At 42.6% G+C, this 25,851-nt stretch overlaps 1 protein-coding gene and 1 long non-coding RNA gene across 4 annotated transcripts in view; one reads left to right on the top strand and one right to left on the bottom strand.

The window, feature by feature from the left end:
- The window catches only part of PLPPR1 (phospholipid phosphatase related 1), a 319,601-nt gene that overhangs the window by 260,027 nt on the left and 33,723 nt on the right, over positions 1 to 25,851 (bottom strand). Inside the window, exons 1-2 of one of the 3 annotated variants that reach the window (XM_019454331.2) lie at positions 14,010 to 14,371; positions 10,969 to 11,056 (exon numbers count right to left, since the gene is read on the bottom strand). The exons of 1 other annotated variant lie outside the window; for it this stretch is intronic. The gene's annotated coding sequence lies outside the window, so the exon portion shown is untranslated. Of the gene's footprint in view, positions 1 to 10,968; positions 11,057 to 14,009; positions 14,372 to 25,851 lie in introns of those variants that run through there. One more of the 3 variants, XM_019454329.2, reaches the window with a different exon arrangement.
- On the top strand, positions 3,345 to 4,120 carry LOC109270065 (uncharacterized). The gene is made up of 2 exons (XR_002081403.2): positions 3,345 to 3,578; positions 3,951 to 4,120. It is a non-coding gene; the product is annotated as an uncharacterized LOC109270065 (long non-coding RNA).

Genomic DNA, 25,851 nt, shown 5'->3' with positions numbered 1-25,851 from the left:
TTCTCTTTCAGGGACTGGGATGGGTATGGGCTGTGAAGTTGTCTGGGGGAGAGGGTGGGAGACATGCATTAAAGATTAGCAGCAAGAGCTGTCTAAAATGGGCAAGAGCATAGATGAAGACAAATGCAAGGAACAGGTAGCTCTGTAGAAAAGAGGCTGAAGACTGGGAAATGTCAGACAAGAAACTATGCTGGGTGAAGTCCATATGGAACAATTGTTAAGGTGAATGCTGTGTTTCATCTCCTATAATAATGGAACCATTTTCTTTTTAATTCACATTTTAACAATATTTAAATCATGTTCATTTATAAAATATCACCCAGAAAAAAATAAATAAATAATAAAATATCACCCAGGCAATTATAATTCAATAGAATTTCCTTTCGATCACTTAAGTTATAGCCATTTCCTAAACTCAAATCAAGAAATAAATCAAAATTACTTTTGAAGAAAAAGAAAAGTTGTCAAGTTTCTTTCTGTGGTTCTATATGTTCAAAAGCAAGTTTACTTGGAAGCTGAACCTACCGTAAAGGGAACTTACCATTCGTTTTAGGAAAAAGTTGGGGGGATCTAGCACCTGGAAGGGGAAAATGAGGGAAAGTCTTGGTGGGTAGAGATTTCTCTTTGCTACTAAAAAGCCAGGAAAAAATCTTGATGTAAAGTATCCTTGGGATGGCCCCTACAGACTTTCTGGAGGAACAAGAGAAAAAAGAAACCCTAATTTCATGAATTGTTCCCTTGAATCCACTAGCAACAAAGAATCTTGAATTTGAGGAAAAGGTAGAAGAACAAGAATTTATAGCAAAAGTGAGAGCTGGGAGGAGGAGAGGAGAAAGAGTCCCTCTTTGATGAAGAGTCACCCTTTGGTGAAAGACTATGGGGCATTCTATCTGCCAGATGCCTTACTAGAAAAGGCACTAGTGACCTGATAAATTCTGACTTATTCTCTAGTGACTTTACCCATCTTGTAACACCAGGCAATCAATTCACCTCGTTCGGAATGTTTAGATTCCTCTTCTTTCAGTTCTTTTCCTATAAATTCTATTTTCTCCATGTATAAAGATAAAGCTTAGTTTTTTCATCTTTTGCTTCCAAATTGGCTTTTCCTTATGACTCTTACAAAGACTGATCTCTTATAAAAAGGAGTATTTTTGCTATAGAATAGCATACTCTCTTTTAACATAGCTCAACTCCAAAAATTTTACATTTCCCTTTGATTAGTTTTGGTAAGCTTCTATGTAGTTGGTGTTCAAGGGAGTGAAAACTTACACTTAAAGCAAAAGACCACAAAAAAAAAAAAATGTAATCATGGATCTCCAAGGAAATTCACAGGAATCAAGACCTGGGTTCATGTGTTCAGGCAACGCTGCCACACCTTGAACAGCTTCTCCAGGAGAAACTCTGGGACAACTTCAGGGCAGTCCAGTCCTTCACAGAGCTGCCTTGGTCACTGTATCCCTGATCACACAAATACAACAAACCACACAGAACACCTGTCAACATTTTACCCTGAGCCAAATCTAGTAACCAGGTGTAACCTCATATTTAAAGATCCCATGATAGCTAGATTTCCTATATAAATATACATTTCTCCCATAGTGGGTGATACACAAAAGAAGTGTTTTAGGTTTTCCAAAGGTATTTTCCTTATGGGTTCTTAATCTGTGAATCTGTGACTAATTTGCTCATTTCATTGGAGCACTATATAAATAAGTCTTTATAAAATGAAATTTGGCTTCTTTGCTCACTATTTAATTTTATCTTTTTCATGAGTTGCGCCCCTAAATCTGGCCATCTGGCCCCATATAGCTAGAGAAGAGGCCAAATGTGGCTCAATCTGGAAGAATGTTTTAAAGTTTCAAGTTGTCCACTGTAAAATGGACTCTTCTGCAGAAGTAAGTTTGCTGGTATGTGTCCTACCCACCAGCACCCCATGTGTCTGAGAGTCGCTTAACTGAGACACCTCTACCTCAATTAGAGCAATCCTCAGTGACCACCACCACCCCGCCTCGGGTCTTGTTACCAACATGCATTCCCAGATCTGCCCAGCAGATCTCTGGAGCTATCTCACATTCTTAGATTTTTTTGTCTCATCTTCTGCCTTTTGGATTTAGTGATTTCCACAGGTTTCCTAGATCCACTCTCAAGATGCCAATTATTCTTTACATTTTAATTAACTCATTTATTCAATAAATTTCAATTAAAGTTATAGAGTGTGACAGGTACTCTTCTAGGCCTTGGGGATGTAAAAAGGGAAAAGACATATAGATTCTATCATCTTGCTTACATTTTAGTAAAAGGAGGAAGATCACAAAGCAGACTGAAGACTTAAAGATGGACCAGGGAGGTCCTACATGATGAAGACATGATGTATAAAGTGGTAAGGGTGAGAGATGTAGATTTTTGCAAAGCAGGCACTCTAGACTGAGCTAACAGCAAGTACAAAATCCTGAGGTAAAAGTATGTTTGAGTTTTTTAATGCACATCAAGGTTACCTTCTCTGCACCAGCTCTCTGAATCCTGGCCAACACAGACTCAGATCCAATCAGCCTTAATCTTGAGTACATCCAATATGGTCACTCTCAAGGAGAAGGAATGCTGAAAGGAAGAGGCCAGGTAGCTTCTTGTCATGTGGTATGAAAGGGGAGACCCCAGCACTGAGTGAGTGACTGGGATTCTATATACATGTCTACATCTAGGTAACCTAGCAGTAAACAAAGGAAAATGAGACTTATAGTATGTATTTAACCAGTAGTGTTTAAAAATGTTATCTCCGTGTTTGAGAAAGGCATACATTTTCATCAATTCCCAAGCATTTCTATCAAAGTAGAAAGACGCAGAGAACGAGGGCTGAGATTTATTCTTTAAAGCAGAGCTTTGATGTATTGATCAAACCCTTCTATTTTCCCACCCCTTGCTATGCTTCTGAATTCCATGGTTCTTGGGTCAGGAGTGACTGAAGGTGATATTCTGATGAAGACCTGACAAAGTTTAGGGGTTATCTAATGATGTATATTTTTAGCTTCTTGGTTTAAGTCTTAATTTCCAAACAAACAAACAAACAAACAAACAAACAAACAAACAAATGGAGATTAAAGTGTTGTGGAAGAAAATGGGACAACCCAGGATTTTAAAGCTTGATATCCAGGTGGTTCTGAGGACTATTCAATCATGTACGTGTAATAAATAATGAATAATAGTAGCTACAATGTCCTTAGCCCTTATTATGTTCTAAACTCTATGTTAGTGGCAAGTAATTTATTTATTCCTTACAAAATCTCTTCCAGGGCAGCAAGGTGCTTTTATTGCCCCCATCTCACAGAGGAGAGACCTGAGTCTTTGAAGGACAAAGGGAGGGGCCTGACATCACAATGCCAGTGAATGGCAGAGCTGGGACTGGAACCCAGCTCCCTCTGTCTGCACAGCCCAAGCTATTGGCCCACCACAGGAGCCTGCCTCCATAGCAATGAAAAATAATTGGAGTATTTAAGAATCAGAGTTTTACTGATGCTCCCATTATGAAGAAAAAATCATCACTTACTATAAGGAAGAGTTCCTGCCTTGATTAAAGTTGGCAGGTAAAATTTACTTATTTTGGAACTCATTCGTTAAGGTTCAAGATGGCAAGAAATGAAACTGAAAAATTAATCTCTGCTAAAATGTTTATAGAAGAATACCCTCCCTAGGAACATGGTACCATCTCACCTCAATGTTAGGGTCAGATGTTGCCTAACTTCAAAGTGTTAGTAAAGTGGGAGAATATCAGGCCAGGGAGGAGAAGGTAGAGCTTGAGCAGTGGTTACATGGGCAGAGGGGAGTGAGGATAGGGATACAGTCTCAGCAGCAGCTTGTAGGTGAGAATATTTACATAAAGCATGAGGCACAATTTGCTAGGGATTCATTGCTCAAGCTAGTGTTTATGAAGTGAGTTCCCTTGTTCCCTCTTCCAGATGTAAGGGTTGTTTTGCAGTCAGGTATAATGGAAGCAGCACTGCCTTTCTAGGCTAGAAACCAGCCTGTCATGACAGCCTCTCCAATCGCTGTGGGACCCTGGAGAAGTCGGTGAACCTCAACAGACCCTTTTCTCATCTAAAAATAAAAATAAGACAATTGGAGTAGACTATCCCTTCCAGCAATTGTGTGAATCAAGGAGAATTTACAGCTGTTGCCATTCATTAAGTTCAAATTAAGTCACCTCATTATTTTATCTCTTGCTAGATAGAAGAAAAGCTCATGGTAGAGTAGGTGGCTCCTAGAAGGAGCTAAGAAAATATCTGCTCACTGACTGTATCTACAAAATATACATGCAGACAAATGGCCAAAGAACCCTAGGCTATGTCAGAGGAGCTCTATTTTAGGATGGAAAGTGGCACTCATCCTTCTCGCACAACAGTACTATTTACCAGATGCTTACTAACCTAAAATTTGCTTTTGTTTAGAATCATAACTAAAATTAAATGGCAAAATAGTATGTAAAGTATAATCTCACCTTTAAAAAAATGAGAAAAAAAGAACAACATATGTAAATGTTAATGGACCAAAAATGTTGGGGGCTCATACACTAAACAATTGACAGTGTTTTTCTGGAAAAGAGATTGGAGTAGAAATAAGACTGATTTTTACTTTCCATGCCATGCACTTCATTACATCTGCATTTTGTATAGCATTATAGTACATATATAATTGTTTACGTTTTAGATTGCTAAAATACTCTAATTGTTCCAAACTAATCTGGCCAGGAACTGCTTGTGTCACATTTTACATGTCAGCCTATGTTAAAAACTAAACCCAAAAGATTTTCTCAAACCTAGAGATGCTGCCTTGCTTTTCACACTGCAGGAAAACACACACACACACACACACACACACACAGAATGTTTTTTTCCAGTTAACACAAGTGTGAATGAAAAGGTCTTACTTTTTTTTTTCTTTCAGTTCCTGTGACCCCCAGGAGAGAAGGCTGTGGGCTGATTATTAGAGCATTTTAGTGTGTGGGTTTGCCTGGAAGCAATAGCCAGCAAAGGCTGGAAGATGGGAATAACGATAAAGCATGCTCAGCTTGTAGAGCTCTGAGCTGAACAGCATTACTCTCGACCAGATTTCATTTCTTGTTAATTATATCCGATTCCACTTGAGTATGGATTTCATTGAATTTAAAACGTTGGGAGTGGGGGTCACTGCTCCATGCTATTCATCAGAAACATCAATAAAAAGAGCACCCCAGAAACCCTTGACCATCAGCTGTGCAAATACATTACCCCTCATTGTGACGGATTTGCTCCAGTAATTATGATCGCCTTTTCTTCAGTCTGTGTCTGTGAGCATTTCTAGAACACTTGATGCCATAATGCCCAAAGAAAAAGCCCCTTCTGACATAATGGAGGCAATATGAAATATGTGTTTTCATGTCATGTAAAAATTTATGACATTCACACAAAGAGGGGAATTTATTTCCTGTGCATATGCATCTCTGCTTTCTGTTGGTATTGATGAATGGAAAAAGATAAATGTACCATAGACGGAGGAAATAACGCAGGGAGGGGCTGACTGCTGACTTCTATCCAGTGAATCCAGACAAGCTGCCGAAGGCCTGCGCCCCGAGGCCCTGATGATGGCGGAAGGGGGTGGGGTGATCTCTCACCCCAAGTCTTTGAGAATCAGGATGAAGTGAATGAGCACAGGCCTTGAACTCAGACCTATGTTTGGATCCAGCTATCGCTTTGAAAGCTTAGGAAAGCTAACTGGCCTTTGCTCAGCTGTCACATGAGATACTAATATCTAGTCCTGCATGAAGAAACTAATGAAATAATATATGTAAAGCCTCTTCTATACTCCATGGTAGTGCCTTGCATGGTACTTAGTAGATATCTCCTCAAAATTTCCTCCCTTTAATTCTTTTTCTCATCTCTATTAATAGTTCTTTTCCTTCCTTTCCCAATTTTTTGGCAGAAATGGCCAAGGGGTTTTTTTGCTTTGTTTTTTTTGTTTTTAACCTTCTGACCTCAAATCTTCAAAACAGGCCAGCAGTACCATAAGCCAAAACCAGCCAAGCTAATGGGTAGAATAATTTTCTTTTTTCCATCTCCAGTCTTTGAAAAATTCAAAAATATAGACATATATTAACAACAACATAAACTTATAAATGAAGATAATCTTTACATTGTCCTTAGCCCTGAGATAGACAGATGATAGGTAGATAGAGCTTTTATTCAAACTTCATTTTTTCCTTTTGGCCGAGCTTTATACTGTGAATGTAATGCTTACTAATTAGCAGATCAGCCAGGCCATAAAATGTTTATTAACAGCTCCCACCACCATGTTGAGTGGTGTTTCCTTTGATATTTTCAATTAGGGCCCATGCCATACAAAGTGTAACTGCATTCTTACACTAGTGTTGGAAGGCTATGAAATATTCTCTCTCTTACTTTGTGGAAGGGCAGAGCTGAAACCAGGGTGAGGCCAGTAGGGCACTTGCATTGAGGACAAAATTGAGAGGGGAGCCAAAAAATTCAGTAACCAAGATAAACAATATTTTAATGCAATTTAAAAAAAAATATGGGGTGCCTGGGTGGCTCAGTTGGTTGAGCGTCCAACTTTGGCTCAGGTCATGATCTCATGGTTCATGAGTTTGAGCCCCACGTCAGGATCTGTGCTGACATCTCAGAGTCTGGAGCCTGCTTCGGATTCTGTGTCTCCCTCTCTCTCTCTTCCCTCCCCCACACTTGCAGTCTGTCTCTCTCTAAAAAATAAACACTAATAAAAATTTTTAATTGCAATATATGCAAAAAAATTCCATGATGAACAAAACATCAACATTTTAAACAAAGATAGGAATAGACCATGCACTTGCATAACCCTGTCCCCCTCAGCTCACCCTAATCCAGGCCTTGGGTAGGCCCTGTATCTGAAATCAGTAACTGGCGTTCTGGTCCCAGTCCTCACATTACTTAGCTACATGGCCTCAGATGAGTCACTGACCCTCTCTGGTTCTCAGTTTCCTCATCTTGTTTCACTTGGAAGTCTGATTAGAAACCTTTCAGCAACGCTGTGAACTTGCAAATTCTATGGTTTTCTATAACATGAAGCTTCATTATTGGAGCATCAGCAATGACTCACAAGGACAAGATTCATTCACTGCGCCAGCCATCCAATCCAAAATGTTTACTGAGCAATTACTATGTTACAAGTGCTATGTTAGGTGATGAAAATACAAAGTTAAGGGCTACAGAAACACATGGAAAGGGAAGCCAACCCTAGTGCTAAAAGGCCAGGACCACCTTCCCTAGGAAGAGATTCTGTCCTGAAGGACTAAAGGAGTTAGGCAGAGAAGGCAAGGATGGAGTTGCAGAAAAGGAGAACAACATGGCCAAAGACCTGAAGGTAACAAAGAAAAATTTGGCTGGAGAACCATAAGTGTAGTATGGGTGGTATTTAGTATAAATGGGGTGGATGAAACAAACAAAAACCAGTCTTTGATTACAGAGCAGTAATGAAAGTACAAGCCAGTATAGGACAGTGTAAGAATATAATGGAGAGTGTAATGCAAAGAGTGCTGGGTTATGGTCAGACCCGGGTTCCAGGCACTGCTCTGCTGCAAATTAGCTAGATGGCAGGGCTTCCATTTCCACTGGGATGCTGTTTTAGAACACACCACGAACTTTTCCATAAAGAAGGGAGGCTTTTAATTCCCAAGGATTATTGGAAATCTCACATCTGAGATATTTAGAGTTTACACCCTCAGTACCAAAGAGGTGCTATAATTAATATACGTAGTCACTTCCTTGCAAACAATTTGCTAAACAGCTACGTCGCTGTTGTGTGATGCCTGTGAGCCTGAAGAAGGCTGGGATCAGCCTGAGGCAAACAAACTTTCATCTTTCCCAGACAGGCACGAGAACGAGGCAAGTAGGCAAATGTGCTGGGCAGACACCCCCAGCACGCAGCTACTCCACCTAGGCTTATGACAGGTGGAGCTGCTCTGTTGTTGCCAAATTTGTGTCTGCTGATTTAATTCCGGCACTTAGGAAGACAGGATTAGAGCCAACTACTTTATAACCCAACCCAAATAATTTTTTTTTAATGAGCGCCAAAGCACACCATCACTAATAACGTCAAAGCTTTATGTTTGTAACCTCACTGTAGTCACACACAATAACTACTATATGTTGAGCACTTACTCTATGCCTGGCTTTACAAATATTAACTAATTCCCGCAATTCTATGTGATGGGTCAAGATGGTTATAGACACCTTACAGACAAGCGTAATTTGAAGCACCAAGAAGTAAACTATGTGCCCAAAGTCACACAGTTGAGGGGCTGAGCGAAAATTCAAAACAGCCTGTCTGACTCCCAAGTCTGTACTCTCAGCCACCTTGCTACCTAAACAAGTTCATCATCCTGTGCGGCCAAGTGACACCCTTAGAGTACGACACTCAAGGATCTGGATTCTCTGGGCTGTAGCAAGCACCTCAGTCATTTAGTTATGGGGAAGGAGAGCACATTCTACATCCCTCCTCAAATCCATCCTCTTATGTTCTTAGAAAGAGGCGTCCTTCCTTCTCTCCTCTCTTGCTCTCATTTCCCACACCTTTTGTTCTCATTGGACACCAGCTCCCCTCGCCAGCTCCCCCTCGATAAAAACTGCATTTGAGGTTCACTGCTCCTTCTCCCTTTGGCCCCATAATTCTTCCCCCACCAGACTTCATAAATGACTGATAGGTTCACCTTGCCTGGATCTTCTTACCTCCCGTTCCCCACTCAAGCCCAGAAATAGGGCTTCTGAACACACTGCTGTACTAACACTGTTTTCCTAATGGTCACAGTGAACCCCTTTTCACCGTCTTTTTTCAGTTCCCTACTTTCAATCTTTTCAACGTCTCTGCACTTAAAATCATCCTGGTAATTTACATACTTGATGAGGAGAGACACTTTGTAGGATTATTAAAATTTAGGGCACCTGGGTGGCTCAGTCGTAAAGCATCTGACTTTGGCTCAGGTCATGATCTCACAGTTTGTGAGTTTGAGTCCTACATCGGGTGAGCTCGAGCCCTGCTTCAGGTGAACATGAACCCCATTTTGGGTAAAACACGAGCCCTGCTTCAGATGAGCCCCACTTCCCTCTCTCTCTCCCTCTCTCTCTCTCTCCCCCCCTCACTCACTTGTGCCCTCTCTCTCTCTCTTTCAAAAGAAAAAAATTAGACCTGATTCTGCCACTTACTAGCTTGGTAACTTTGGACAAGCTACAGAACTGTCTATGGTACTTGTTGCTCTCCCGCATCCCTAAATTTTGCTAAATGCGGAGACTTACTCTGGCTCTATGATCTCCTGCTCTCTCCATCCTCCCTTAATAAAAATAATAGCTGGGAGGCCAGGGTGACTCTGTTGGTTGCACATCTGACTCTTGATTTCGGCTTGGGCCAGGATCCCAGGGTTGTGGGATCGATCCTCGCATTGGGCTCCGCGCTGAGGATGGAGCATGCCTGAAATTCTCTCTCTCTCTCCCTCTGCCCCTCTCCCCCACTCATGCTCTCTCACTCTCAAATAAAATAAAATAAAATAAAATAAATAATAAAAAATAAAAACAATAGTTGGCATTTACTGTGAAATCACTACACCCTGGGATCTGTACTATGTGCTTTCCAGGATGTTCCAGTGCCACCCCAAAATCAATTTCCACAATGTGGCATTACGCCTTTCACTTTTCTGAGCTAACCTCTCTCCCCATTCTTCTGCCACCACCCACCCAAAGGTCAAACAAAAATGCTATCTTTGATACTCCTTCTCTTTCACCTTCTACAGTCAACTGAAAACAAATTGTCACGTTTTTATCTGTTCTGATATCTCTTATTGGGATTTTGAGATTGGCGCTCAATATGCTTGGGTTTGGTTCAGTAAGGGACCCATTTCCTAGGGCTGCATGGTTAGAACATGGGTTGTCTGGCCCTCCTCCCAGGATGCCAAGATGCTATGAGCTCTTTAAATGAGACCCTGTGCCTTACAAACTCCCTAGCTCCAGACTATCTGAAAAGTTTGAGCACACCACATGAAGTCAGCAAATTCTGACAAGTAAGGGGGAAGGAAAGGGGAATTCACATTCACTGCCAGCCTACTATGAATCAGGAACTATGCTAAGTGCCATTGCTTCCAAGATGGGCTGATGCTATACTATCTTAAACATAAAAAGTGTGATGTCACAATGCCACTTTTTATTGGCACTTCATAGGAAAGTTCTTTAGAGAGGTAGTCTCCCTGGATCATTTTGTCACTGACCTCCCAAAGGATGATCACCTTGGGGAAATGGAAGTCATGATTTAGCTTCTACTATTCTAATGCAAAAAAAAAAAAAAAAAAAAAATCACCTCATGACCAGCTTTCTCATTCACTGATTTAATCTTTCATTCAACAAATATTTAATGACCCCTACTCTGTACCAAGACTGTGATGAATGCTGGAGATGCAGCTGTGAATACCTTTCCCTCAAAATACAGGAAGGAGAGCCACACAAGTGAGTGCTGGGGAAGTGAAGGGGAGCATGGGTGCACGCGGCAGGAGGCTCTTCCTCAGATGAGCAGGATTTACTTTTTTCACTTGTCTCCCAGAGAGCATCTCCTCCTCTCCACCCCTATTGCCACCATCCTCATCATTTCCACAATACGCTCCCTGCCTCCAGTCTCACCACCTCCAATCCATCCTCCACATTGTGGTCACAAGCATCTTTCTCGCATGTAAATCTGATCATGTCTCAAACTTTCCTTCGAACTCTCTCCTAGCCTTTTGGATAAAACTGAAGCTCTTTGGCTTGGGATATTTCCATTCACACTTGATGTCTGGCCTGCTGGTTGGCCACTCCATGGAGCCAAGAACCCACTTCTCTTGCTGCAGCCACACAGAACTACTTCCAGTTCTCACATAGTTTTTCCCGCCTGGAAAGCCCTTCTTTTCTCCTTGTCCTTCAAGACTCAGCTCACCTCAACCTCCCAAAGAAACCTTCTTGATCTTCTCAGCCTCCTTAGGTGGATGCCCTCCTTTTGTGCTTTCATAGCATCCTGGGCATATCTGTATCCAAACACAGAATTAGTTGTCAATTAATGTCACCCAGCTGCTGTTCATCTCTGTATTCATACTCCAGCACCCTGTGCTCTAGCCACTTGGGATGGTTTACAGTTACCCTAACTCATCAGGCACTTTCACACATTTCCTCTGCCTGGAATGTCCTTCCTATCCTTTCCTACCTGGTAGAAGACCATTCATTTTCAAAAATATCTCAAGTCACCCAGGGGGAAAAACAAACACACACTGTATACTCCTGGTACTCTATTTACCCTATAATTATAACAGTTAAACAGACTGCACCATAGTTAGCTAATTACCTATTTCCCCTGCCTTGAAAGCTGGGACTATTTTTTACTTCCTTGTAGTCTTTTTTGCCCCCAGCCTCCAGTACATAAGAAGTGCTGATGTGTATTTTCTAAATGTTGAGAAAATCCAGGAGGGAGGATTGAGTATACAGCATACATGTTAAGAACTCACTGTGTAGTAGTATAGAGGTATCCTACTCCCTCATTATTTCATGTATGTTAATCTTAACAACTAGATCATAAACCCTTTGAGGCCCGGAACTATGTTATATATTTTTATATGACTTCCAATGCTAAATATGGGATAGGTGGTCAATAAATGCTTGTAAATAGAATCTGAATATAATCAAAATGAACTGAGGTTGCAGAGGTAGGAAGAGGAAATATATCATAAAGAGAGAAAATAGAACCCTAGTAAAAAAGCAAAAAAAAAAAAAAAAATTTAAATCTTTCCTTGCCAAGTTTTGCAAAGAAAATGATGAGAATGTTCACTGTGAAATAAAAAGGACATATGCTGATAATTACATTTAAACCCCTTCATGCCAATATCAACTTGAAAATATTTCTGGAGAGGTCTTTTCTTCACTAGTTGTTTTAGGAAATAAAAAGCTTTCAGATTTTTATCTCACTAAATGCTTTTTAAAAATCATAAAAGCTGTATGGAAGTGTTGAATCACTATATTGTACACCCTAAATTAATATTACACTGTATGTTAACTGACTGGAATTTGAATAAAAACTTTTTTAAAAAATCATAAAAGCAAAACTATTTTAATAATATGGATGCATCCCTTTCTTTAATATGTATGCATCCCCGCTTTTTTTTTTTTTTTTTTTTTTTTTTTTTGCTTTCTCAAAAACTTCTTCACCTTTGGCTATGTTGACTTGTGAGTCAAAATCTCTTTTATCTGTGAATTTGCTCAATTAGTTTCATGTATATTATGCTCTCTTCCACTTCAAAGAAGCTACAAAATGTTAAAAATAAAAATTTAAAAAGGTCCCCAGAGCAGCAGAGACATGGCCTCCACCAGAACTCTCTGACAACTCATAGTCTCAAGTTCTGGATCTGAGCTTCTAGTGTTTTCTTCTGTCAGCATCAGCTTGGCTTCCAGGTTCCCCACACTCTCCTCTTCCAAGGCTTTTGGAGTACAGAGGAACAAAAACTATACCTGTCCACACATCCCACCTCCCAGATAGAAACAAAAGGTCAAGATGGAGAAACTTTCACACATGGCACTCTCTAGACTCAAAGACCTAACTTGTGATTGTGCTAAAGGTTAGCGCAGGAATAACCAAGTCTTTTTTACTCCAGATGTGACATTCCAGAAATCTCCATATTAGAGTCCCATCCATGAGGGGGCGGGGGGGGGGGGGGGGGGCGGGGGGAAGCCACCATCCATAGAAGTAGAAGGGGTATATGAATTCAGTGAAGCCGGCAGAGTACCTTGCCTCACACTGGACCTCTTCCTGCCTTAATTAGCTTCTAGTCACTCCTCTCCTAAATAGCCATCGTCTGTCCCTCTTCCAGTCCCCTTTGTCCCAGTCCTGGACTCCTCAAACGCTGACTCAGTCTCTGCTGTTTCAAAGGGCCATTAGATTTGAGGCGATTCCCAGGTGCCGGCCCGCGCTCTGCGCTCTGAGGCCCCGCCCCAACCGGGCTGGCATTTTTAGGAAATCCTTTTTCTGAGGACCTCTTCCCCGGGACCTAAGAGATACTCAGAACGGTGTCTTTCCACCAGCCAGATTACCAGGCTGCAAAGAATCTCTCCCACGAAAGAGGTTAAAAGGGAAAACGATAGCCCCACAAAGAAAAATAACCCAGAATCCTCCACATATTCCACCTGTGTGTGTGTCATAAAACCCCAGGGCAAAAATAAAGCCCCAGCCCCCTCCAGCTGCAGCAGCCGCCACCGCAGCCCCAACCCAGCTCCCAGTGCCGCCGCCTTGGTGTGCGTGAAGACAGCACCTTCCCGGGGGAGGAGAGATCCCGGCGCCCGGCGTTTCCAGGAGGTGATTATGGCAAGCCTTTCAGTTAACTCATCATTCAATCCCGCACTGACCCGAGCCTCACCCCGGCGCCTCTGGCACTGGCGCTGAGTGGGAAAGGCAAAGGCTACCCCTGCAGTTCTCCAGGTGTACACCCGCCACACATACACTACGATGCGCCTAGGGTGCGTGGTTGGGGCGGGATGACAGGTGCCCACGCCTGAGGGGAAATCAAAGGCGACGCTTACAGCCGGGGTGAGAAATCCCAACCCCCGCCCGGGCTGGAGGACTTGGCACCAGCTACCTGCAGGGCGCCCCCGCCCGCACGCCGGCTCCCGTCGCAGCCACGAAGGCAGCCAGGAGGGTGGAACCGGACGGAGGGAGCCTCCACGCCCCCTTTGTCTCCACGTTTCCCAAATGACAGGGGAGGAAAGTTTACGAGCAGGGAGGGTGTAGCTTTCTGCTGGGTCCATCTGACACCTCGCAGGAGGCGACCCTTCCCGGGGTCGCCCTCTCCCCCTGCACGTCCCGGGCGCCGCCTTCTTCTGCACCTGGAAACCCGCAAGCCGGGTTTGGGCCACCTGCTCCGCCGAGTCCGGCCGGGAGCCTGGCCCCCGACGCCCCGGCGTCCCGGAGCCGCCTGAGGCTGCGGGCGCCCCACTCACCTCTCGTGGAGGAGCGTCCTCCCGCGCGCCCTACTGGGCAGTCCCGCTGCTGGAGGCGAGGTGCATTCAGTCGGCGGCCGGAGACACGCTCCCCAGGCTCTGCTGCATTCCGCCTGCGTGGGAGAGAGAGCGCGCGGCGCGGGCGTGTACGAGTGTGTGTTTGTGCGAGTGTGTGTGTATGTGTGTGTGAGTGCGGGTGTGTGAGTGTGTGCGCGCACGCGTGGGGGTGGGGGGCGCGGGATCACAGATCCTCCTCTGCGCACATCCCGCGCTCTGCCTCCTCCTCCGCCTCCTCTTCGCGCTGCCGCTAGCAGAGGGTCCAGGTTTCAGGATCTCCTGTTTGTTTAATGAAAGGAAGGAGCAAAAGGCTGGCGGGGAGGGGGTAGCGGGGGGGGGGGGGGGGGGAGAGGGCACCGGGCTGCGCATGCTCAGAGAGGGACCTCGAGCGCTCACTCCGGAGCGCAGGCAGAGGGAGGCGAGCGAGCTGCGGGTTGAAGCGGGCAAGACTGCGCCCACCCGAGCAGCAGGGGGCTCGGCGGGGTTCCCGGAAGGCAGCCGGGAAACCCGACCGCAAAGGTGCGCGGTGCGCGGGAACTCCCTGCGCCTGCGGTGCGGGAAGCCGGTGGCGGGATCCCGACCCATCCTCGGAGACCGCTTCAGAAACCGCTAACGCCGGGTTCTTGTCTCCGAGTGTGTGCAGTGCTTGCGCCGGGGTTCCTGGCAGCGCTCTCCTGCCTCTGTGCCGCGGGGGACCGTGGTGGTCTCCCCCGAGGTCCAGAAGGAACCACAGGCAGCAGGTCGCACCCTGAACTGAAATGAGTTTCCAGGTCTGTGCTTCTTCCTTCCCCTCCCAACTTCACTCTGAAGAGCAGAAAAAGGCAACTGTCTATTCGAGTCCCAAAACAGGTTTGATGGGGCCAGGGCGGGGAAGGTACACAAAAACCCTCTTCCAAAGAACAAAGCAGGGGGTAGGAGGAGGATGAGTCTCCTAGGGCTCCATATTCAGCCTCCGTTGGTGATAAGGCTAGAAGGAGGAGACATTTGCCCTATTCAAGAAGGCCAAAAGAACAATAGATCCATTGTCCCCCTTGCCTCCAGTGCCAAAGCATTCTTCCTGAGTGGGAATTCTGGCTACTTGGTAAAGTGGAAGAAGTGTCAACACGAAGAGAGTCCAGTGAGAGAACCTGAGCCCTCTAGGGCCATGGCACGGTAACCTGAGGCCAGGGGAGAGGCTGGGTGAGAGGCTTTGCGGGTGGAGTGGAAACTCTTCTTGGGTGAGACTGTTCTAAGAGCAAAACAAGCCAGTTGGTTAGGACTCATTCAAGAGCTTCCATTTTCAACCTCCTTCCTGTTTAATCCCCCCCCCCCACCCCTTTCTCTCCTACAGAAGAAAAGACATCCCAAGCAGGGAACTCCTTATAAATATATTATTACCTCCTGTTTATTCATTTTTGGTCTCTCCAGAAAAGCACTACATTTTGGTCATCCCAGCTTTGGAGGGACAGAAGACAGTCTACTCTGTGCAAGTCTTTTCCAAGCTTTCATTAAAGATCACCTCTGAGCATTTCTATGAAGCCTGAGTGAGCAGATGCCTACTTGCTGAACTCTGACCCCTGTCTCATTCATCTTCCCAAAAATAATGCCAAGTGACACTAGAACAGCAGGACAATTAGATCTAACCCTAGAGCACACCCAGAGGAGAGAAAACAGCATGTCTAAATACCACCAACAAAAGCAAAGTTTAGGAGAAGACAGGAAGGAAGGAAGGAAAGAAGGAAGGAAGGAAGGAAGGAAGGAGAGAAAGGGAAAGTTCTTTAAAAGTGAAAGTGCCCTGAGTGTTAGTGGCTGATTCCTTCTCTCAATAGCTCTTTCAAAGGAATAGAATTGCAGCATCTCTTTGCTAAAAGACCAGTGAGTCTGAGTCTCTATCCACTAGGTAGGGGAGGAGATCGGGTTATCCTGAAAAGCAGCAGTCTTTATAATGAACCACCCACAATATTTGGGGCTCCTACTTCTATGCCTGCTTTTCTCAGGCCTTCCCCCTTGGCACCAGGCTTCTTGGAAGACATTTAAGACAGATCTGTCTTGTTACCACATTCCCGGCAGAGCACTGAACACAGTCCCCTGGAATTTCAGGGTGTTAGCACTGGCAAAGCCCTGAGGCAGGAAGGCTATTCTCCCTACACTGGCACTATATAAGCACCAGGTGAGTGAGGGCTCTGAATCCAAGAAGTGGGTGGGACCTGGAACAGAGAGGCTGGGCTGGAGCAGGTGGAGGTCTCAACTTTGCCGTTCTCTCAATAGAGATGGTACTAGAAACTTCTTCCTGCAATGGTAAAGTGTCCAGGGCTGCTTGGCCAAGAAGCACACTCTCCTTTATCTAAGGCTGGCCTTGGGTGAGGAGGATAGGGACACTACTCCCTTTGATGCTCAGGGACACTGTGTCACAATCTCAAAGCTCCAACAAAGTCAAGAGTGAAGGAGACTTTACAAGTTGGAATTGCAAATAAAGTGGAATCCATTCATGGTGCTGCTATGTAAGAGGGTGAACCAGCAGTTCTAGAAGAGATTTTTACTGTTTGGAGAGGTTAGGGGAAGCACAGGGAACAATGAATGCATGATGTACATAAAACACTTAACAGTGTTTAGTGCTTAGCGAGCTCTCTGTAACTTGCAGCTATTATTATTTTTGTTTTAACATTTTCATTATTATGGTTTTTTTTTAAAGGCTGAGGAAAATTTTTCCCCTAAGCTTAAACAAATAAAACAGATGAAAGCCAAACTGCCTTCCAATTTTCCTTTTGGCTTCCTCCATCACCCCCTCACACATCACCCTGCTCACTTATGTATTCAAATCCATGAAATGAAAAGCATGCTGTAAAACTGTGTGGCAGTGGGAATGGTAACTAACCCCAACCCTCACCCCTCCACACTCAGATCTAGACAGCAAGTGTGGGGCAGCACTGTTTTTCAGTAATATGCCTCAAGCACTTTTTGCCACTCACATCTCTCAGTGATGAAGGACTCTTCCCACTTAGCAGTCAGGGGCTCCTGCTGCAACACCCCACCTACATTGGCTCATCAAGCTTTGCATTTTTCACTTTTTTTTTTTTTTTTTTTGCCTTCCTTCTAATTTTAGCAATCTAATGTGTTACTCCTCCTAGGTAACAGAATGCCCGAAGCCAATTAATATGCACACATCTGCAGATGGTTTTGAGAGAAATTAATGGTAAGATTGTCAGTGGCTCCTGTATTCAGGTATTTTCAGCGTTCCTTAAATTCAGATTTTAGATGTAGCTTTCATCCCCCTACCTAGTGGACAACCCCTAAACTGTGCACCTCTATCCACCAACAAACAAACACATCTAATGGCCTTACCTCATATATCAGCAAAATAACCCAGTATTGTTGCCCAACTATGTATAAAATTATATTTTTTAAAAAGAGCTAGCTATGAAATAGAACTGGCTGTTCAAAACATGGTTTCAATACAAAAAATTTTAGAATTAATAAAAGCCAGTAACAGATACAATGTTTGAGCACAAAACTCTCCAAAGTTATAGATGCTATAGGGATGTCTTGGTTCTTTTTCTTAAAAACAAAAACAAAAACAAAAACAAACTTCCTTTAGTGTTTTAGTTATTTTTGAGAGAGAGACAGAGTGTGAGTGCAGGAGGGGACAGAGAGAGAGGGAGACTCAGAATCCAAAGCAGGTTCCAGGCTCTGATGTGTCAGCACAGAGCCTGATGTGGGGCTCCAAGTCACAAACTGTGAGATCATGACCTGAGCTGAAGTCAGACACTTAGCCAACTGAGTCACCCAGGTGCCTCTATGATGTCTCAGTTCTTAAAAAATTATATGAAAGTTAATTCCATGAGGTTACATATTGCTGAAATAATGTAACAACTCTGTGGTGATGCAGTATATGCATAAATTCTGCTCTTAATATTTTCTAATACTTACAAAACACACCATTTCCACTTGAATTGTTCTACCTATAATTTTAATTTTTTAAAATACCACCTTAATAAGACAAATAGATTTATCATTTTTTCTTCCTGGAGAAATTTCATATACATAGCAATCTTTTCTTGTTCAGTAAAAATGCCAAGCATTTTTGGTAGGGGCTAAACTAGTGATTTATCATTATAAGGATCAAAATGTTTCCATGAATATCAAAAACTATGGCAAAACTTAATGATTCAACAAGTCCATACATTATGCTGTGCTCACAAGTGTAGCTACCATTTACCACCACACAAGGCGATTACAATATGTCATGCCTATGCTGTACCTTTTATTCCCATGATTTCTTCATCCATAACTGGAAGCCTTGTATCTCCCTCTCCTTATCACTCATTTTGCCCATATGCCCACCCCTACCCCTCTGGCCACCATCAACTTGTTCTCTATATTTATGGGCCTGTTTCTGCTTTTTGTTTGTTTATTTGTTTTGTTTTTTAGATTCCACATATAAGTGAAATAATATGATATTTGTCTTTCTCTGTTTGACTTATTTCACTTAGCATAATGCTCTCTAGGTCCATCGAGGTTGTCACAAATGGCAAGATCTCATTCTTTTTCATGGCCGAGTAATATTCTGCTGTATATGTGGTACACCTGAAACTAATATACCTTGTGTGTCAACTATACTAAAAAAAAAAAAAAAGTGTGGGGGGGGGAGGAAGAAGCCAATGTTTATTTGACTTTATTGGGGGTATAATTTAAATTTAGAAATTGTATATTTTTAAGGTTGAGAAAAAACTATCATAAAACCATCCCCATAATCTTATTGTCACTGTTGACACGTTAAGTCCTCTTTTTATGTCTGACTTGCCCCCACTTAGGTTGGTTGTGAGCCATTCGAGGGCAGAGGTTTATTTCTTTTTATGGTCCTGGTAACTCATGAAAGTAGGCAAGTGGTATATGTTCAGTAAGTGTTTAAAGAGTGAGTGAATAAATACATAGCCAAAAATGTACTGACAGGTTGACTTTGGAAAAGACTCCCAAGTACCATGACACTTGGTATTCCTCATAAATGATGAAGTCAATAGATACTATTTTTTAAGGTTTTGTATATGTGATTATCTAAAACTGGAAGTTGGATGAGAAAGGCAAAACAGGTTTCTACAGATAGTTTTTATCTCCTTGGAAATATATAAATCAAGCCCATTCTGATTTTTCTGGTTCAGAAAAAGGATGCATTTTGGCTCAAAGTGCAGTCTGATTCAGAGGATAGCGTCGTCCTGGCCAACCTAATCTAGCCAGAATAATGTTCTAATTTATTTAACTTTTCACCTAAGTAAGATGAATAGTTGAGACAATAATGGTTAGAGTTCTTTTTCTCTTCAAAAGACATCATCCAAAAAGGAAACAAGGACTGCCCCCAGGCTCCCTCTCCAGCACTTCTATTATTACTGTCTTGGGTGAGAGGGGCCAGTAAGACGTCGACTCTGCTTTCATGGATGGGAATTTGGGGATAGGGAGCAGGGGTGGTGGTGGTAGATGAAATTATAAAAGGTCTCAGCTCCAATCACAACTACCCCGATCCAGAGGTAGAAGAATGGAAGGGCCAGGTGACTGGTGTCATGTTTATGTGCCTGTTTCATTCATGCACCCAGTACAAGAGTTTCTTGAGAATGATCTCAGCGAGAAGGAGAGATCCCAAGACAGAAGCTGCAGTCTTTTATAACCTATTCTCAGAAGACCATACCATCACTTGTGCTACATTCTAACAATCACACAGACCAGCCCGAGTGTTCTCCTCAGATGATCTTCATTTGAGGGTACCCTGTGTTTCTTGCTGAGACCCTGCCTGATACAGATTTCAGGAATCTTTTCTTAATTGTGGACTCATCTTACCCACACTGAACCTAATGCTTGTTGCTACTTCATCTGCTGTGATTTCTGGGTTCCCCCATGAAACATGTATTCTAGGCTACTACCTCATATGGCCCAGCCCCAAGGATCTATGCACATTTGTGACTGGAAATCCTGCCTAGTTCTCCACATCCCCACAAGTGAGACCCAGACACCTATCACTGATTCCCCTTCTCTTTGGTTCCACCCCTGGTGCCACACTTGTTATCTCTTCTTAGAAACATCACCAGGAACTGTTAGACTCGTGACTCCACCTGCCTCGTACTTCACATGTTGTAAATATTCCACTGCTGGGATCTTCTGTCTGCTGACTCTACTCAATCCAGGAAGGGCCAGTCTGCCAGAGCCCATCTATTTCTCTTCCTCAGTCTGTCCCATGTTGCCAACATGGAACCCTTCACTCTCAATAATATTAATCTTTAAAATTACTTTTAGATTACTCAAACATCACTTATTAATAGTCTAGCCCTGGGACCAACAAGCTGAGTCCATAAAGAACCAGATAGCATATATTTTAGGCTTTGTGGGCCATGCAGTCTCTGTCACAACTACTCAACTCTGCAGCCACAGACAATGCATAAAAGGAGAATGGCTGTGTTCCAATTTCTTTCTCTCTTTTACAAAAACAGGTGGTGTGCTGGATTTGGCCCACTAGCTATAGTTTGCCAGCCCCGAATCTAATTCTTCATTTTCTGCCCTTCACCTCTGTCACCACCAATGTGTCTGTTAGAAAGAACCTGAAGAATCCTGCCTTCTGTTCTGCCCATAGGAAAATAATGAAAACCATTAAATTGGTGCAGGAAATCTTAATCATTGTCAGTTTAGGGACTCCTTGTCAGTGTGGCTTTCCCACTATTTTAAGAATTAAGAAAATTATTTTTCAGAAAATTATTTTTTCCTTTTCTGTAAAAAGAGTTGGCTATGTTTTTTTCCACATGGAACTGTGGCAGCAATAGCAACTATACTATTTTTAGCCTAACACTGACTTGTGTAGCCCTAGAAGTTTAATGAGAGGAATATTTTAAAGGAAAATGGGTAAAAAAAAAAAAATAGTGTGAGCGCAATGTTCCTGCCTGTTAAAATAGGGCAGGTAAATATATTCTAATTATAACTAGCACCTTAAGAAAACTGCCACTCTAAAGATAAACTCAACCCCAATAAAAAAAGAACACATTCTTACATAGGTCCCAATATAGGAGCAATGCCTCTACTGAGTTGAACTCACACAAATTTGGCTGCTGGCTGAGCATTTTTACACATTCAGCCCAAAGTTATGAAATTCAGCCTAACTAAAAATTTCAGTTCCTCAAAGCAATCTACAAATTCAATGTAATTCCTATCTGTATTAGTTTGCTGGGGCCACAGACAAGGATGTGGAGAAATTAGAACCCTTGTGCACTACTGGTGGGAACATAAAATGGTGCAGCCACTATAGAAAGCAGTATGGCAAAAAATTAAAAATAAAATTACCATACTATCCAGCAATTCCACTTTTGGGTATATACATGGGTAACATATCAGGTAAGATATATTCATTCTTTATTTTATTTAAGCAATATGTGTTAAGTGTTTGGTGCCAATGTAATTGGAGAATTTGAGGTCGAGAATTCGAGACAGGACTCTGAGGAACTTATGCCTATAGTCTGATTGTGTATTTATGTTATTTTTTTTTTAATTTTTAAATTTTTTTAATTTATTATTTGGGAGAGAGAGACAGAGAGAGAGAATCCCAAGCAGGCTCCACGCTCAGCACAGAGCCTGACACAGGGCTCAATCCCACAACCCTGGGGTCATGACCTGAGCTGAAATCAAGAGTTGGATGCTCAACTGACCTGGGTGACTGAGCCACCCAGGTGCCCCAATGTAAGTTATTTTTAACTTATTAAGTGTATTTGATAAAATAATAATTCCATGAAAAGTATAAAGGAAATGCCTTGAGAGCTTGGCTAGAAACAAAGTTAAGGTGTTAATGGAATAGTACAGTATAATCATGGAAATTTTATTTCAACCATCTAACTTTGATGTTGATATGAGTTATGACATGAAGTTGTTTGAGGAAACTTTTTAAGAGTATGTCTCTTAGGCCTTGGAATCCATCCCATCCCTCTTGTAACTGGTAAATGATACATTAACCCAGCAAAGTGCCCAAACCACTCTTCTGACTAGGAAAACTCAGAAAAACTACTGAACTATATACCAAATTATACAACTGTACTATATTATCTTTTCATAAAATACCAATGATAATTAACATCACCATCATTGTCATAAGCACATAATTTTCATCAGAATCCATTGCCTTTAGTCTACATAGCTTGTTATTTTGGCTTGCAGTATTCTCTCTTTTACCAGTAATGGTATCCATATTTCCTCTAACAAACCACCATTCTTCAACCACTAATCCTTGTACTTTAGGGATATGAAAGCTCTCCCACTTCCAAGCACGGGCATAGATCCAACCCTGTTAATCAGAATCTCCCATTGCCCTAGACTTGTGGGGTCTCAGAGATGGAAAAAGATCCAAACAAGGAAAATTAGATTAAAATCCAGGACTTTTTCTAACAGGAAAGAAAATGTCTCCTTTTACTGGGATTGTAAGCATTAAAATGCTCTAATCCTAGGAATGCCAGGAGAGAGGACTTTATATGATTTTGAACTGCTGAACCTAGCCATGCCTTGAAGTATCACTTTGCAAGGGCTTTTCAGTTACTTGAGCAAATAATTCATTTTTGCTTAAGTCATTTTGAATTAGGTTTTCATTCCCTGGCCCCATTGCAAATGTCTTTATAGATACATTAATTTTGGAATCTCTTTAAGGATAGTAATGGCAGACAAAAGGGAAAGCTAGCAAAGGATAGAACAGTGTTTAAAGGATATATGTGGTCACACTATGACTGATTTCTAGCCCTGAACATTTTAGGCAGTCTTCCACCCATGAGCATACATCTTGTATGTCCTCTTCCCCTTTTCTGAATTGCCAGATTCAAAGGCTGGCACCCTTCAAGGCTGACATCCACTGTTAGACAGATGGAGCTGAAGGGGGCAAGGCAGAGGCCAGGCAGACCCTGCCAACTCATTTGGCCTCAGGCCCAGCCCTACTCTATAACCACCATGGCTGTCAATATCCAACTAAGGCTGGTCTGAGTTCTCCTTACTGTCAGCTTCTCTAGGTTCCTGAAGATGATAGTGGTGTTGGAAGCTCCTTGCTCCACCCAGGTCTGGTGGGTACATGTGCCAATCACAGCTTGTGTAGTCAGATAGGTGTCCACTGGCACTAAGGCAGGATGAAGCTGCCTCCCACCCTAGAGGCTCCTGCACCACAGGATAGTCAGGAAAACTGCCTGGAACAGCTGTCACCCCTCTGACTGCCAGTCTGATCTGACTGGCTTGGTGGGTGTTCCCTCCTTCCTCACAGCTCCCAAAGTTGTTCAGTTCATAAGCAACCCCTTCCCAGAGAAAATGGAATGTTCTTGTTTGTCCCCCTCCCGAGGTCCATCTTCTACTTTGCATCTAGAAGTGATCTAAAATGTAAGCTGACCATGTCACTCACTGGTTTAAGCCTTCATTGCCTTTCCATGGACTGGTATTTAAGGTCCTTCAATGAGCTTGACAAAGACTTCGTATATATCAGTCCCACATCTTATCACAACCCACCCAAACCTTGTCTACTCCCATCCATTCCCAGAGTGTCAAGTATTCTGGCCCTGGTACCTCTTACATAGCACTCTAACTTTCCCCATCATGTCTTCCTGACTCTTATTTGTCCTTCAAGTGTCAGCTCAGACACCCCCTCATCCAAAAAGCCTTCTTTGAATCCCCCAAGGTGAGAGGGAGGAAGTAAAGCACCCTCCTCTGTGTTCTCATAGTGCCCACACTTTACCTCTAGACTAGTACTCCTCATACTATATTGTAATTACACTTGTGACTCCCTCTATAACCTGGGAGCAAACTGAAGATAGAGGGAGTTATGTCTTTTTCCTGGCATATAATAGGTGCTTAGCTTGTGTTTGTTGAATTAATAAATGGCATGTGACTACCTGTGCTTCTCTACTAGAATTAGGGCATAAAACATAGTAGTAAATCCCTGATTCTTTTTTTTTAATGTTTATTTTTTTAAATACAATTTATTGTCAAGTTAGCTAACATACAGTATATACAGTGTGCTCTTTGCTTTGGGAGTAGATTCCCATGATTCATCGCTTACATACAACACCCAGTGCTCTTCCCAACAAATGCCCTCCTCAATGCCCATCACCCATTCCCCCCGCCCCCTGCCCATCAACCCTTAGTTCACTCTCTGTATTTAAGAGTCTCTTATGGTTTGCCTCCCTGTCGGTTTGAAATGATTTCCCTCCTCCCTTCCCCTATGGTTCTCTGTTAAGTTTCTCAAATTCCACATATGAGTGAAAACATATGATATCTTTCTCTGACTGACTTATTTCATTTAGCATAATACCTCCAGTTCCATCCACATCATTGCAAATGGCAAGATTTCATTCTTTCTCATTGCCAAGTAGTATTCCATTGTATATATAAACCACATTTTATCTGTTCATCGGTTGATGGACATAAGTTGGGCTCCTTCCATAATTTGGCTATTGTTGAAAGTGCTGCTATAAACATTGGGGTACATGTTCCTCCATGTACCTATACAGCACTCCTGTATCCTTTGGATAAATTCCTAGTGTTGCTATTGCTGGTCATAGGTAATTCTATTTTTAATTTTTTGAGGAACCTCCACACTGTTTTCCAGAGAGGCTGCACCAGTCTGCATTCCCACCAACAGTAAGAGGATTCCCATTTCTCCATATCCTCGCCAGCATCTGTAGTTTCCTGATTTGTTCATTTTAACCACTCTGACCGGTGTGAAGTGGTTTCTCAGTGTGGTTTTGATTTGTATTTCCCTGATGATAAGTGATGTTGAGCATCTTTTCATGTGTCTGTTGGTCATCTGAAAGTATTCTTTGGAAAAGTGTCTATTCATGTCTTCTGCCCATTCTTCACTGGATTATTTGTTTTTCAGGTGTTGACTTTGATAAGTTCTTTATAGATTTTGGATACTAACCCTTTATCTGATGTGTCATTTGCAAATATCTTTCCCATTCCCTTGGTTGCCTTTTAGTTTTGTTAATTGTTTCCTTTGCTGTGCAGAAGCTTTTTATCTTGATGAGGGCCCAACAGTTCATTTTTGCTTTTATTTATTTTGCTTTTATTTTATTTTATTTACTTGGAGATGGGTCAAGTAAGAAGTTGCTGCGGCTGAGGTCAAAGAGGTTGTTGCCTGTTTTCTCCTGTAGGGTTTTGATGATTTCCTGTCTCACATGTAGGTCCTTCATCCATTTGAGTCTGTTTTTTTGTGTATGGTGTAAGACAGTGGTCCAGTTTCATTCTTCTGCATGTTACTGGCCAGCTATCCCTGCACCAATTGCTAAAGAGACTGTCTTTTTTCCGTTGGATATTCTTTCCTGCTTTGTCAAAGATTAGTTGGCCATACATTTGTGGGTCCAATTCTGGGTTCTCTATTCTATTCCATTGGTCTATGTGTCTGTTTTTGTGCCACTACCATGGTGTCTTGATGATTATAGCTTTGTAGTAGAGGCTGAAGTCCGGGATTGTGATGCCTCCCACTTTGGTTTTCTTTTCCAACATTATTTTGGCTATGCGGGGTCTTTTGTGGGATTCATTCCTGGGCTGCAGGGCTGGTTCAATATTCACAAATCAATCAATGTGATATATCACATTAATAGAAGAAAGGATAAGAACTATATGATACTGTCAATAGATTCAGAAAACACATTTGACAAAATACAGCATACTTTCTTAATAAAAACCCTCAAGCAAGTCATGTTAGAAGGAACCTTAACATCATAAAAGCCATATATGAAAGGCCTATAGCTAATATCATCCTCAATGGGCAAAACTGAGAGCTTTCCCTCCTCAGAGGAGGAGGGACACACAGGAA

This window comes from Panthera pardus, unplaced genomic scaffold (genome assembly GCF_024362965.1).
Source record: "Panthera pardus isolate Hobbes unplaced genomic scaffold, ASM2436296v1 HiC_scaffold_20, whole genome shotgun sequence".
Taxonomy (NCBI): Eukaryota; Metazoa; Chordata; class Mammalia; order Carnivora; family Felidae; genus Panthera; species Panthera pardus.
This window is presented reverse-complemented; position numbering and strand designations above follow the sequence as displayed.